Raw genomic sequence first — 16849 nt, forward strand, 5'->3', positions numbered from 1 at the left:
TTCTTCCCTATTTAAAAATAAATTAGACTCCCTGGAAGTAATAACTTATTCAGAGGCATAGTTTGCAAATAGTGCATCAGTGGGAGGATCATGACGATAGACTTTAATAAGCATCCTTAGAAACGCCCAGGGGCTGAGTCCCCTGCTCTGTTACCTCCCAGTGATTTACATTTGAATCTTTGCAGTTTGTAGCCTTGAAGAGTATTCGTCTGGGAGTACAGAGTGACTGCTGGCTGTTTGGCCTTCTGTTTCCCCATGCTTCTCAAATGGCATCTCAGCAAATAATGCAGCCTTAGAGATCAGAGTCTTTCTGGACTCTTCCCCTTTATTCAGCAATAATAAACTTCTACATGACAAATTATTCAGATGAACTTAGTGCCTGTAATTTGGATGGAGTTAAAAAAGTATGTTATAAATATCTATTTCTTTAAAGTTTCTGAAAGTTTGGAGTTTTGCAGTTCTGCTGCAGTGTAAATTCTTCTTTCATGTTTCCAGTAACTTAATACATGATCTCCATGCTTCTCAGCTTTTTGTTATTATTTTTCTTATTCACTTAACCAAAACATAAATGCAGTAAGAATATTTTTATTCACTTTATTATTTTAATAGTAATTGCATTCTCTTAATAGTAATTGTAATAATTGTGATAATAAATTAACAGCTGCCCCCTATCCGTGAGATACTGAAGTGCAGCCTCCATGGAGGCTCTTTTTAAGTGTTACTCCTTTATGGGAAAAAAATGGTTTATGAAATAGATTACACTATGACATTAATGACATTCTTTAGTAAAGAGTACTGAAGCAAAATATGATTACTCTAGATCTTCTGGAAACCGGTGCATGTGTATAATTAAATGATGCAGAAAAAAAAAAAGAAATAAAATCAAAAGATAAGCAGATCTTTACAGAATATTTATAGATTATAATATACTTAAGATGTTTAGTAAAATAACGTGTGAATATTGTCTAGAACCAGTATTATCACATTCAGTTTTAGAGACAGAAGGAAATAACAGATTTTTTTTTTTGTTAAAGACATTTCACAGTTTTATATTTCATGTATATTTGAGCATTTAAGAGGCTGATTTATATAAATTCCTGCTTTAATTATGTCAAAAGTAATTAGATAATTAATGCTACACTTTAACATTTACAGTAAAGACTGATTGGCTGTACACAATATGTACGTATACACTGAGGGCTGTCTTTACTGCATGCAATTTATAACTAAATTGTAAGTTATGCCTACCTTACATTAAGAGGAACACAGGTGAATGAGGATAATAAAAGGAGGAGATTACAACTTTGATGGGATGAAAACTAGGTTTTGAAATCTGAATTTAAGAATTTAATTTAGAAATTACTAAGGCAAATAATTAATCTATGTTTTATTTTAAAAATATTTTTTAGTATAAAGGTACCTTTCTGGTAGGTTTATTTTTATTAAGGAGTCCAATTACAAAACATGAGCTGTAAAATGCCTTAGCTACAAATGTTATTATTACAGCACATAAATAAATGTAATTATATTCCATAGCCTATGTATTATACAGTAGTAGTTATTCAAACCAAAATGGAATTACTTAAATATAATACAGGAATGACAAGAAGTTAACTTAATACATGGCTTGTGAAACACAAAATTTTTATTACAATACTAATTGTCCTACTATTTACACTACTAATACAGAAAGCCTTTCTTTTTGACCTGTCTGAATTTTACTTTCATAGTAAGAAAAATAAATCAATAAGTATGAAAAAAAGAGTATAAACTTGTCAATTGAATGTCAGAGGACTCAGCAAAATTAGTGCTTTTTAGCATGACCCAGAACATTTTGTCATTTCAAAATTAATAAAATAATATATTTATTTGAAATATAACTTATTTTTACTGTTGAAATAGTAAAATAAAACTCATCATTAGCAATAATACTGCATACTAATATTAAAAATAATATACATACTAATATTAATAAAAACTGTGTGCAGTTTTATGTAGACTTTCTGAGATTATAATAAGTTATAATGCATTTATTGAGTTCTGTCTAAAAGGAATCTTTACTGTAACAAGGTTCACAGTGAACATTTGTTAAATAGAAAGAAGGACAAATGTATTATGAAATCAAAACTGGTTAGTAAATCTGTTTATTTCCTCATCTTTATCTCATTTTGAGAGAGCTCTTTAATTTTTCATTTTTATTTTGGTATTTGTCAGTATCTTTTCTCTCAAAATCAAATTAAATTGCATTCTATGGAAGCTGAAGAATATATATAGAGACAGTGTGCGTAAGAACTGGAATCAGGGCAAGAGTTAGATGCGAATTATTTTTCAGTGTATCTTTAAAAAGAGTGATTTAAATTCAATTTATGAGAAAGCTGACTCCAGATTTATTCTTGGAAAGGTATTTTTCCAAGTTAATGAACACACAGAATTACACATATCTAATATAGGTATAAAAACATGTCATGTATATGTGTACATACAGCCATACATAACATTTGTGCCCCACAGCCTTAGTTTGCATAAAGACTCTTTTTTTTTCCATGTGAGCATTTGTATCAGCTGATTATCTAGCCAAAATTATTAATGTGCAAGTTATTTATATTCAAGTATTGCCTGTGCCTAGCTTTTGTAATACTTAACGAAATCTTAAAAGTTGCTAATTTTATTGTTATTTATTTATAGGTAGTTTTCCTTAATGAAATTTGACTCCACAGATTCCCATTGTATGAGAAGTATAACCCAGAGTACAGATATGGAGACAATATGGTTTGCAAGTATGTAGTTTAATAATGAATGTATACAGTTTTCTCCACTGAGTTGAATTTAGTGTAATCTAAGTCGAGAATCTTCACATTTAACAAGGAGGATGCAATTGTACATTCAGTTATCTCTTGCTAATTATAGCTTTTTTTTTTTTATAAGCCTGTGTTAGCACCTATCAATCTTTTTGCTTTTGTTTATTCAAATAATTGCTAATTTCTGTCATTACCTCCATGTATTCCAGTGTACTCTTCTCTTCCAGCAGTAGGTACGGATAGCCCTTGTGGCTGTCTTGGTTAAAAATGTATAACTACAAGTTTACAAAAGGGTAAACCAGAAGGTAGATATACATATAAATTAAACATACACACATAAGTTGGCTTGGGTGAGCATTAAGTTCTAAGCTAGCCATTTAACTTAGTTGTAGTTACTGATATATTTCCTGAGACCAGCAGCTTGATATTACCTTGTTCTGTTCTCTGATCCTTGTCAGAGATGTAATGTCAGGCTCTGCGAGGAAGGTTTTGAACTGGCTTGTCAGAGGTCTCTATTAGCATTAGAGGGCTATGGAGTCCTGTTTGCTTATTGAGTTTGAAGACATCCACCTGTTAGTGAAACTACGTCCTTTTCCTAACAAAAGTTTCTGCTAATTACTATTTTTTATGACCTAGAGAGATACAGTTATTTAAATGTTTTATCTTTAACTGTCCTTTACTTTGTCTCTTATTTGAAAGCAATTCTCAAATGGCATCTATGAGAGAGCCTTCCTGGCAATTTAATTGAGTAGTTCTTGCTATACAAAATTATTTTTTAGTACTTAAGCAACTGTCAGTACAGAAAGGATCAAGCCTCTGCTGCTGGTCATCCTTTGCAAAACCAGGGGTGCAAAGTAGCCATAGCCTTTCTGGATATCTACTTAGATTAATGGTATCTATCCACTATCCAGACAAGATGCATTTTGTGTAAGCCAAATTTCTTGCTGTTTTTCACCGTTCTTATTGTGGAAACACTGTGAAGCTCTACAGAATAATCTGTAGGTCAGAACATGAATAAATATGCTTTTATTTTCACTGAGCTGAGACATTAATGGGATTATCACGGGATTATCTCCCCTTCTTTTGCTGAGAAGAATGGAGAAGAGAATAATTACCCCAGGATTTTAATTACTAATAATGTAGTAGGGAATATTATTGTTTATTATTATTTTATTTTATGGCCATGAAAACTCAAAGATGTTCATTTATATACAGTACATTCATCTTCTGTCATCTTTATTGGTTGCTGTTGGCTACGTTCATTGCAATAATAAATGTAGCAAGTAATTTATCATTCCATCATGTTTGCTTTATGCGTATTGGTTGATGATATTATATACTTTATGTTTAATTTTCCCTTACAACTTTGTGATTTGCAAGTAAAGAGCATGGGCAAAACTGGTTCCAGATTAGGTTAAGATACACCATTAAAAATGCCCTATTCTGTCTTTTCTTATCTATATATGTGTAACTAAATATAGACTGAATATAAAAGATATCTCTCAGTTAAAAGATATATTATTTAAATTAATATTGCTAAGAGCAGAAATTTGGTTTCAAAGAAGGACTGGAGAATCTCTTGAAATAATTCTGTAATAGTGTTGTTTTTATTCCATGATCTTGACATGTGGAGACCCTTCATTTGCTTTTGTGCATAGCACACTCATGTCTGACATGATTGCAGCTGTGAGATACTAAAATTTGATGGGTGTCGGGGGAAGGGATAACTCCCTTCATTGTGTCTGTATAGAGTAGCAATATCTGCATGTCTTCCATATGGACTCATTTGCTTTTGTTTTTTCCTTATTATTTTTAGAATCAGCTGAATTGTGAACAAACAATTTAGAGGCACTGCTGAATAAGTAGCTTCTGTACTCTCTAACTGAGCTGGAGCTGTTGGCTAGATACTAAATGCAATAGGACTGTTTCTCCTTAAAAGTAATCAAGTGTTATGGAGTCACGTATAGAAGTGTATATGTATAGTACAGAACTGTGTGTGTATATATAAAGTACATAGAGTAGTGATAGGTGATTTGGGATTTACTTCATGTATTTACATTTCTCTAAGCTTTTGCATAGAAAGTTATGTCGGTGGGAATGGTAAGAAGGACTTTGTTTTTCTTGTTTTCTTCTTTTTTGTTTGTTTGATTGTTTGTTTAATTATATGCCTAGATAGATGTTGTGAGTGTTTAAAAACTTCCTCCTTTTAGAAATTGTTTGGCTCTACCATATTATTATGTGTTTATAACTTAAGGAAAACTGATGTTTACTAAAGGAAGTAAAGAACTCATGAGAAAAATTGTATTTGTGTTGCTTTTAGGAAAACATTTTGTCATTACAGTTTAGTGCCTAGACCTAACAAGGTATGTTCCACTCTTCTTTTTCATGTTAGAATAATTTACGTAATGGACTTTGAGAAGGAGTAAGTTTTTTACACAGAGTAATTGTATCCCTGGTCAGTGATTCACAAATTCTTTGCTACAAGATTAAGGATACATTCAAGAAAAAAGAATCGGCTATGCAGCAGTAGTAATTCAGATTTGGCAAAGAATGTCGTCACTAGGAATTTCTTAAATGAGTGCTTGAATTTAGGATTTTTTAAATCCTCTAAGTAAATTATTTGGCTATTTGATTTGCTGAACATGCAAGCATATTTTTTTTTTAATTAAGATGCCTAAATAAGCATCTAGGAGTCTAACTTTAAGTATGCGTTTCTTTAAATGATCATTAATTTCCTGTTTCATAGAAAATAATATTTCTAGAATACTGAGAAGTCTTGGAAAGGAAAGTACATTTTTACATTACTAACTGTCTCCTTTTGTCCATAAGTTCAGTTCTTTTGAAAAAAAAAAGTCATGCTTAACTGAAAATCCAGTTCTAGATGTCAAACACTATACCAATAATAGTTTTCCATGCCAGTGAGCTACTTCATGTACTGAGAGATCGAGTCCTTCCACCAACCAGTGCTCATCAATAGAAGTGTGGACTGTTTCATGAGAGTTGCCTGTGTCTACATTTCTACCTACCTAGAGATACTAATATCTTCTGTATGTAACAGTTAAAAAAATACTGATGTTACCTGAGTACCATAAGAGAAAAGTGAAATTAGATAAATGCTGAAGAATGTACAAGTGTAATTATATAGGTTTTCTATTTTGTAGGGCAGAAATTGAAACACTTGATAAATAATAGAAGTTTTAGGCACCAAAAATAGTATAAACCCCTCATTTTTCTAAACAACAAGTAAATCTAATGTGGTGTCCAGTAAAATACTGATGAGATTAGTGATACCAAACTCTTGTTAGGTATTTTGACAGCATTGACTGTCCGAACTTTTACCTTTGCCATGTGCTTTTCCGGAAGTGGTGTGGTGTATTGCAGCTGGAGTATATTCACTTGTTTCTCTAATGTATTTTCCACTAATTATCTTCCTCTTTCTTCTCCATTTGTCCCATCTTGGGCTGTATTTTTTTTTTTTATTACAGAGACTGTCTTCTTACTGTATATTCCATTTCACAACATTTAAGCAGTTACTATCAAAACGGCCTTACTTAGTAAATTCCTACAAGTGTCCTGTCTCTCAAAGAAATAATTGTGATCAGGTAAAAGTTGAATAGATGGGACTTTTCAATGTTAAAAACAAAAAAAAAAAGGAAAGTGTTTTAATGGTTATTAGAGAAACAACTGATGAATGACTATATGCTTTTATATATATATACTTATACCTACTGCTAAATCTCTATTTTATCCCTGTAGTTACAGAGTCCAAGCAACAATCAGAAGAAACAACTGGTACATGATTCTAATATTTTTTAGTAGCTGTGATGAACTGATTAAATTCTAAATGTTTATTATCAGTCATCAGTCAAAACCAAAATGTGTTTAGCGGAATTTATCACCATATCTAACACAGAAAATGACTGAAAAATTGGTGTATTTCTATGTGATAACTGTTAATAATTGTTGAAAGGTGATTTATACTGCCATAGTTCTTTTGAAATAGAAATCTGATATTTTTATGTTAATTTGCATACCCTTCTGATTTTTACTGTATTTTTTTTCTGTACTGTCTTTTATATTCTTGGAATCTGCCCCATTTCTCAGGTCAGAATAATAAGATGTTTCAAATTCTAAGTAAAAGCTAGTTGCACTTTGTTTTACTTCCTTCTTTCAATCTCTGACATTTTTTCAGTCCCACAGCCTCTCACTTATAACTTAAGTTTTCAAACAATCACAATATGATAGGCATGATAGTAAAAATTGGTGGATATTTGTGAGTGTAGAAATAATTAAAATATGGAAATTGACAGTGTATTTTAAGAAAGGGACTAATAGCTATCATACCTCCTGAACACTTTACCCTCTTCCTTTGGAAATCACAAACCTGTTGATATAAGTAACCATCAAGTTCCTGTTGCTGATCATCAAACTCTTTCTCTTTTGACCTCCCACAAAAAGATCTCAAGGAGCCTTGAGCAAGAGGGAAAGTGACTTTTTAAAATTATGCTTACAAATACCTCTTTTCTGTACCATAGAACTGGAATGTTTCTGCTAGATCACCTTATTTCCACAGTTTAGAAAAGAGAGGCTTCCTGCAAATGATATAGAGTTGAGAACTTAAATTTTCTTCTGAATTGTCAAATGAATGCTTAATAAATGTGCTTCATATCTTGTAGAAATCAATTGTGGCAAAGATAATCTGAAAACAAATTAGAAGTCTTAGTGTCCTTTTGTCCTGTTAGTCCTATATATAGACATATTGATTTTTAAATGTAATTTTCAGAAATTGATTTTGAGCATTCTTACCTGGAATGCTGAAATGTAATTTTGATTTCAAATTTGGATTTAAATCCTAAATTAATTTGGGTGAAGTTTAGTATGTTGTTATAATAATGCTGTAGTCTGACCAGCAATGTCAGAGGATGAATATCTCAATGTTTTTCTAATCCTGTTTAAAGCTTATCCATGCTTTCAAGTTCTAGTCAGCTTCAATGAAAAATGTCATTGACACAGTAACAGCAAGTACTTCTGCACATATCTGTTGGCTGTCCTTTCCTCCGAATTTAATTAAGTGACATAGCTACATCGTATCATTTTCAGCATTGATTTGTTTTAGAAGCACATCACTGCATATTTTTGCCACATTTATCAAAGTTCCTATTGAAAATTGGGCACAGTTGAGTAGCTGTGAGATTCTGTAATGTTCACATTACATGTTAATCTTGAAAATTTCTACTCCAGTGAAAGGCACATTTAAGAACACTCTTAGACTTCTTTTGGACTTGCAGGTCCACAGCCATAAAAAAAAAAAAATTGGAAGCCTCAGTCTTCTTGAAGTCAATGGAAAAGGGGTTCCTAAGTGTCTGTGCTTATAGATCATCCAAGATTCGCTATTAACATCTTTCTGATCTCCTCTATGTTTCAGACACAGAATTTATTCAGTAATTGCTGTCATCAAGTATAAGTTCCCCCAGAACTTGTTCATTCAGAACAAGTTTATGGCTGATCTGCTACTGGGGAATACATGTAAAGCTAATGGATGCAGTCTTTTAAGGATTCTCTTGAGAAGTGCAGAAATGTCCTAGTTGTTTATGTACTTATCTTCTTTTGTCTGAAGATTTTTCAGGAAACCAACCAGTACAATGTTTCTTTGGACAGTAAGTTAATAGTCATGAGGAACCAAAGTGACATCTATAGTTTTTGTGACTGGGAAAGCATGAAAAAAAGGGTTGCACCACCTTTGTCCCAATTTCTGTTAGGAAGATTGATTCACTTTGGAATCTGGAGTGGATTTTATAAGTTAGATCCTGTCCAATGAAAAACAGTGGGAGTTTTCTTGATATCATCAGTGAGGCGTATTTGTTTTTAAAAAATGTACATTATCTACTTTTTTTTTTCAGATTATTTTGTATTGAGAAGTGTCTTTTTGTAAATTTCAGTAATGAAATTTCATTCTAATTATATGGTGTCTTTCAGTCAGAAGCATCCCAAATTACTATACTCAATAGCATTGTAAATGTTCATGCTTTTGTGAAACCTGTCCTTGACTCTATGGAATACTGGCAGGTATTCATAGAACAACATGCAACAAATTAGATGAGAAAAAGAAAAAAGGGAAATTTTAGACAGGGAGAGGGGGAACTATTGTGAATTTACCTAAGGAATAGTATTAACATTCAACTGTCACTAAAAGTGTCATTCAGGCTTTACTGACCAGAGCAGTTAGGATTCCTCCTTTCTGTCTTTTTAAAAGATGTTTCATCTGAACAATAGCGCAATTGATATAGATGTCTGATTTTCTATGTATACTACATACTGTGCAGTTGAGTGAAAATGTATGATTTTTTGCTCTTGTATAATTCAGTATGTAACCAGCTCATTTTTCTTTTTTTCTAAATTATAAAAAAAGTGAAAAGTATAAGTGAAGCTACTCAAAATACATTACACTTCTCTGCAAATGTAATTTGAAACTCATGAAACATTAATGCATAAAATATGGAATGCTGTTTTTATGCTACACAGTAAAAAATTAGAAAAGTTAAGTTTCTTCTCTATGTTATTAAAACTATGTATCATAGAGAATTCATGGAGATTTTGGTTTCTTTCATTCCCACATGTTTGAACCGTGTTTTCATGAGGGATACTCGTGAAACTACTCAGACTTTTGTGCGTGCATATGTGTGTGTAAATTTTTAATAATATTTTATTTAGAACTAGGTAATCTTATAAAATTAACAACCTGTATAACCACCATTGCTTTTGAGAGAAGAAGCCTTTCTGTTTATGAGTTAGAGCCTACACACTCACTGGTGACGGAATGGCAACTAAGGCAAAGAACAGATAATTTTTTTATTTGTTTAAACGTGATTTGCTAATTCATTGCTGTGACAAGTTTGCATTCCAAATTACATCTTTATTTAAAAGCAGGAAAGAAAATCTTAATGTTCATAAAGTGGGCAGAAGCGTAATTAGGTAGTAACTAAAAGAAGTGGGAGGTACTTTTTTGGTCCCCAAAGAGTCAAGGTTTAATATGAAATACTAATTGAAAAATGATCTAAATTTAAACCAAAGCAGCAATTTATGCCAAAAAAAAAAAACCCTTACATATTATTTCCTCTAGTAAATCTTTATCGAGCTTGGTTCCAAGGTTCCAAGCCTTGTGAATTCAGATGTAAATTATTCCCGAGTATTTAAGCTGAAGTTAAGTTTCTATTGCATGATAGTTTTTAGGACTAAAATGAAATAATGCCCTTGAGAAATGCAGCTTCAGCTGAGAAGAGGTCTGAGAACTGGAACAAAGTAAACACTTATGATAAACAGTAGATTGGGAATTGGCTCAAACTCCTACTGCAGTGTACTGGCAGATAGAAATAAATGTTTTAGAATATCTGTTTGCACTGTCAGTTTAATTTATTATACTTTTAGTAATCTAGTTTGATTTTTAACTTGAAAAAGACTTCTTACTTGCAATATTATTTTTTTCAATGGTTGAATTTAACTTTGAGTCAACTTGAAAGAAATAGTAGCTATGAGGGCAGAATTACCACAAAGAAGCAACATAGAGAAACAGAAAAATGACATTCTTCTTTCAGTAATTGCAGGTAAAATATATGAAGGAAATACTACCAGTATGTGTGCTGCTTGTGACGAGACGAAAATCTCAGGAACACAAACGTGACTAGAAGAAAAATGTGCATTATGTTGAGGAACAAAGTAACAGCTAATCTCGTCCTATAACCCAATTGCACTTGTTCACAGAGTGTTTCAGTTCTAGATATCCTTTTATAGAAAGAGAGAATTTGAATTGGAATGGCATTTACCAAATTTAAATATAATCAGGCAAGATTAAGACTAATTTATGATCTAGGTTTATTTACGTTATTTACATTATAATTTAGCTAAATTTACAAATAACTGTTTCTCTTTTTATGGATATTTGCTTATTTTTCTAAATAAATATCAGTCAGACCATTAGAAAGATGCCTATATTCCTGCTAAGTATTTTCTCTAAAAAAAAAAAAAGTATGTATACTCTTGGATTAAGGAATCAGGAATTTGTTAATCTCTGGAAAAGTAAGTTCATATTTCACCGTATGTATATATGGAATCTAATCCAAAACTGTTGAAATTACTGAGATGTTCCACTAGCTTCCTTGAGGGTATGTATGTGCAATCAGTAGAAATTTGCTGTGTAAGCCGACTGTCAGAGGCTGAGCCTGAGTCTGACGTGAACAAACACCTGTTCAGACCAGCCTAGCATTTCTGCCTGCTGTACACATAGGATCACTCATGACCTCTTGGTAGCTTGTTCTGCCTTGAACTTGTGGTCTGCATTGGGTATGTAGTCAAGGACTTTCCAAGAGTTGCCTGATACAACGAAGCATGGCTGTAAATTCTAAGTGCGTGCAAGCATTGTCTTGCCTGTAATGTACTTAGTTGTCTTTCTGCTTAATTCCAGTAGACTTCTACCACGTCTTTGTTGACCCTGATTTTTCTCCCCCATTTTCACCTTACTGCCACTTCAGTTTAAGGATGGATGGCATGGGACTACTCACATCAATATAAGCCTACTGTAGCAGTGTGTTTAGCCTGCCTTACACAGAAATAATAGATGGCTCTAACTCTTCACTGACTGCTCTCTACAGGAACTTGGGCTTTCAGAGTACCCTCTCAGCAACTCCAAACCTGTGGCCACATCATCAGCTAAAATAGCATGAAATTTTCATAGATATAGAATCCAGAGCCCAGATAGACTTTTCAAGAGTTTGAAGTAATTGATGAGCAGTGAGGACAGAAAAAAAAAAAGGTCAAATGGAATATAGTAATTTAAATATAGTTTTAAGGGAATAACAATTATTTGCCTAAGAGAGATTAAAATGTAGACTTGGACCAGATTAGAATGAATTTGTCGGATTAGATGGAACCTTTTTTTGGTAAAGATATTTCTGTTAGGATAAAGTGAAATAACATGACACAAGTAGTTGGAAGTTTTAATAGAAGGAAAAAAGAACAACTATTACAGAAGATTCATGGCATAAGTTATAATTAAACTTGTGAAAATAAAAGAGGAAAAATGAGAGCTGAATAACAGATTAAAAAGCTCCTTGGTTCATTAATCTTCATGCAGTCTCTTCAGAAACAATTCTATGAGGTGGAATAAGCAGGGGATGATGCAATTAAGTGCTTCTACTATAAAATTGGTTTGTTTTTTCCAAGTTTTGATGCTATTTTGTATAATAAGTGAGACTTTCTTCTCTGGTGTAATTTAGTGCAGACATGTTTCATGCCACCATGTGAAGCTTAAAGCCATGTTTTTTGGTCCCCTTACCTGTTGTTACTCTGATTGGCATAACAGCCACATCAAGTGCCAATTCTTGCTGTCTAGCCAGTCAGTGTGTATTTCATCCTCCCGCTACTTTTGCCAGGTGAATACTATGTATTAGCTGGGTCACACATAAGGTGCTAGTTTGTGATTGCTATACCCCCCACCTCCAAAGACTATGAGAAGAGGCAACATAACCAGAGCACGTATCATCAGAGGGAAGGAGGGCGAGGAAATAAGGTATTAGAAAAGTGAGAGGGATGGGAACCTTGCTACGTGGCAGTGAGATTTGGTCGTGGTTCTGCTTCCCATAAAGATATTTTGTGTGTGATGATATACACTTATAGCTGCTTAATGCAGAATGTATCCTTGGAGCATAAGGGAGGGGATGAGAAGTGGCATAGCATAATCAGCAAACATCTGTCATTCCACAGTAGATGCTGTTCAGCTCCCAGAACTTTCAGGGGCTATTTGGTCCCAGAACAGGACTTTCAGTTTGGTAAATCAGAGGGCTTATAGGCAATGCTGACATGCCAGGTGAATGCACCATGGGGTTATGCAAGAGGGTTGTCAATAAATAGAGAAAGATTAGGGAATTAGCTGATAAAGCGTTTAGGACTCTAGGATTTTGCAGCATGCAAGGGTAAATATGAGCCACTAATGCTAAGTTAAAGCAATTCAAATTGTGTCCTCTGGACAGAATGGCTGAGATCCCTCAAGTACTCAGCATCCTCTTCTGAAGTGCATAGTTTTGTCAAATTTCTGCTGACTTAATTCAGAACTGAGAGCAACAAACTGCTCTCCAGTTTGAGCCCTTCTTAAACACCACAGTTTCTTGGTCTGTTACACCTTTGTTAAGAGTTTTAAAGGCATAATGTATTAGTGAAAAGTTGCACAGTGAAATTATTTTGTTTATTTTTGTTGTAGTTTGCTTTTCAGGGGAGAAGTATTATATTTGCTGATCCTGATGTTTAACTTGCTTATGTGAACACAAATAGGATCAGTGTGGTGCCTGTGGAAGTAATTAATTTGCTTTGTGAGAGAGCAAATGTTATAATTGCAGTCCTTATTTTTTATAAAATGTACTTGCTATGAAGTAAAAGTTGAGTTCCTTCCATTTTTTTTATTCCTACACCATTTGAAAAAAAAATAAATTGCATATGTGTTTTAAGCTTATGTTCATAGTTGCTTTAGATAGTCACTCTCCTTTTTGCAGCACAAATCTCAATATAACCAGGAGCATACAAACAAACCTGGAAACCTAATTGGATAGCTCAGAGCATTTACTTTGGGTAGTAGTTAGGTTTCTCACTTCTGCATCCAAATCACTTTCTGAACTTCTTATCTGTAAAAGGGAAGTTAGAGCACTGTCCAATTTCCCTGAGAGACAGGCAGTTAAGTACTTTTAAAAACAGTGATGGTGCAGGTAACAAAACCAGATAAATAATATTTGCTTTTTCAATTTCTGTTTGTATAACAGGAGTTGAGACGAATAATTTGTTTTCTGTAATTTTATACCTTCTAACTTAGTGACCTTATGGATTTTAGACTTCAACAGAAAGGAAAAAAAAAAATTATATTAGCATTATTTCGTTTGTACTGGCATGTAGAGGGCTGTGGGCTAATATGTTAGATGCTGTATTAGTACACAATGCAACTAACGTTTACCCTAAAGTGTTCATATTCCAATCTATAAACCAAGGAAAATCAAGTCAATGAAGGAAACAGAGAATTACAAAGTGGTAGCAAGATTAATATGACCAAAATAAAAAAAAAAATCCTAAATATTTTCCTTTTAAAGTCATTATCTCAATTTTTAAAGTAACATTTTCAATCAATTGTCAGAAATTACAGGAATGTTACAATTGAGCATCTTAAAATAATGCAAGTGTTGCCATTCATTTAATGAAGAGCAGGACTTTACTTAGGTTTTAAGCAAAATGCTCTGATAAAACTGAAAATTGATTGGAATATAATGTTTTCTGTGATGTCTTAGTATAAAATAGATTGTGCATATTGTCTGATTTTTTTAATACATGTGTATTTTTAAAAAGTTTATATATAAGCTTTTATAGATGAATTTATATGTTAATAGGTTACATACTCACTCTGGAAGGGTTTATATTTGAAAATATGTTACTGATATATTCCAATATTAAAGCAATTTAAGAGTTGTCAGTTAAAACACATAATCTGATATTTCTAAGATAGGTATTTAGAAAATATTATTTATCTCAGAAGCAGACAAACATATAACATATTAATCTAGCAAATCCACAATTTTTCAGAATGCATCATAGTTTGTATGTTGTTTGTATGGCTAAGTAAAAAAAAAAAAATCTGCACAAGCTGGGAGTGGTTGGGTATGGAGAAGATCATTCTTTCTTTCCTCTGACTAAAAAGATAATTTTGTTGAACAGCCAGAGCTCTTAGTGGTGAACCAAATGAACTTTTGTGATGCCAGTGAGAAAAGCAGTAGCTTCTTATTGAGAAAATCTTTCTTGCATACAGAACATTTCCTTCTTAGTTTTTTGGGTGAATTAAACCATTATTTTATTTTACCGTACCAACACTTTAGAGTAATCCTTGCCATATTACAATAACATGAATTTTCATGTTACATGCGTAGCTATGATTATTACATGTGCTCCAATGCTGCCCTAAAATTAAATATTCTGGTTACTTCTGCAGTCACATACATAGTTATGGAGCATATTTTCATACCTTCTTATGTTTTTAAGTTCTTCTCTTAAACTTGCATAAATGCTTATGCCTAACTTGGTCAGAACTGTGCACATTGGTTATGAAACCAAGCGGGATCTGGCAAATCGGAGTTGTCAAAATCTACCAAAGAAGCTGTTAGTATGTCCTAAATCAGCGGAGTCAGGTAAAATGCCTTCTGTCATATGTGCACAAAACCATAATCATGAAAGCTCTGCCATGCAATGTAGTTTTATTGAGTTTTCTTGGGTGATTCTGGTTTTATACAATTTTGCATTTTTTTAATATTAAGTAAAAAAAAACCCAAACAAACAACAAACCAAACCAAACAAATGAAAAAACCCTTGAATATATATATTTAACAAAAATCTGGACATTCCTTATATTTAGCAATTAGTTAATACAAATAACAAATCAAATCTAAGAATGGTTTCCTCCTTTTTCTGATACGAAAACTAAAAAGGGCACCTCAAAATGATCAGATAGTTTAAACTGCATTTTAAAAGGGCTATGAGGAGTCCTAACTTAAAAACAAGTGTGTCTATAAATATATATAAAAAACTTCAGTGTGTGTGTACATACACAAGTATGTATATACACATATTGATATGTTTGTGTTTTTATAGGATTATTTAGTGGACTAATTTTTTTTTTCAAATACTATGCTTTAATGTTACTTTTAGAATAAATCAGTACCTAATAATTTTTATTTGTTCTGTAGAACAACTTTTATTTTGGTGTTACTGAACTTGAAATTCTAAAAAAGCTAAAAATTCTATATATGCTGTAAAACAATTCAGTGCAAAATACAATATGGTATGTTACAATTTTTAATGTACATATTGTATAAGTGGAAAATATAAATGTTTCTTTATAGTATGGTGGATTTTCAAAGATTTTATTTTAATGCTATCATAACTGGAAATATCTAAAATGGATAAGATTAGAAAAAGCTTATTTATAAGGCATACGTTTTTATTCATAATTAGCTTGACTTTATAATAAGCTTGACTTTTTAGTGAGGTAGTAACTTGAGGATTTTGCTAGTAAAATTTTAATTTTATTTTGTATTGACTTTTTGCTGAGGTTTTAGATAGCATTTTGGTGAAAGGATTGACAAATTAAAAAGTGTTACCCATACGTATATGCTCCACGAAACCTGGATGAATGGCTATCAGGAGGCTACTAAAAATGTATTTTTGTAAGATAAAACATCATATTAATTCAATATCATGAAGCAGATGGTACATTACAACTTTGAGACACACTTTTAAAATGTATATCAAAAACAAAGCTATGAAAAATATGTATAATTATTAAATTTTTATCTTGGGTGTCATTCCTCACTCATAGCAATAGTTCAATAATGAATAAATTTGTTGACATTAAGGAGGTTGTATAAGTTTGAAACTTGTTTAAACAGGAAGAAAAGTAGGATTTATAGACAAATACCCTTTGAAGACATTTTGATAATTTTTTTTTAAGATGTACAAATGCCATATTTTATTTTTTCAAATCTTCGTCATTTAGATACTCTCTCCTGCTGTACTTCATTTCCATAGACTGAATAATAATAATGCACTGTAGCATGTAATGAAGTTCTGTATATTGATGTAGGTAACAGGTTGAACAATCAAGATCATGTCCTGTTCAAGACCAACTATTTTATTTGTCCATGTCCATGCTATACCATATTTGCTTTAGCCAAGTGGGTTTTTTAATTATTGTTACTATAGATGTTTTAAGGGAAGGTAAAGAATTTCAGACATATTTTCTCTAAGAAATTGGTTTGCTACATTAGTGTGAAAAGAGAGGAATCAGATGAAAACAGTCAGTTTGGTACAATCTAAGACATTCTTTCCATATGAGCATAATAGCTGTGTTCGCTTAATCTTTTGGTCTGAAATGTACTATGCTGAAAGCAGTATGTTCTATGGGAGAATGATAAATGCGATTTTCTGTTATTTTATCTTTAATTCTTTGTATTGTACATTTGAAACAGATGCAG

At 32.3% G+C, this 16849-nt stretch overlaps 1 protein-coding gene across 7 annotated transcripts in view; it reads left to right on the plus strand.

Moving 5' to 3' along the window:
* The window catches only part of NOVA1 (NOVA alternative splicing regulator 1), a 152586-nt gene that overhangs the window by 132490 nt on the left and 3247 nt on the right, over positions 1-16849 (plus strand). The gene's annotated exons all lie outside the window — the stretch shown is intronic.

The sequence above is a fragment of the Chlamydotis macqueenii genome, chromosome 5 (genome assembly GCF_036417535.1).
Source record: "Chlamydotis macqueenii isolate bChlMac1 chromosome 5, bChlMac1.mat, whole genome shotgun sequence".
Classification (NCBI taxonomy): domain Eukaryota; kingdom Metazoa; phylum Chordata; class Aves; order Otidiformes; family Otididae; genus Chlamydotis; species Chlamydotis macqueenii.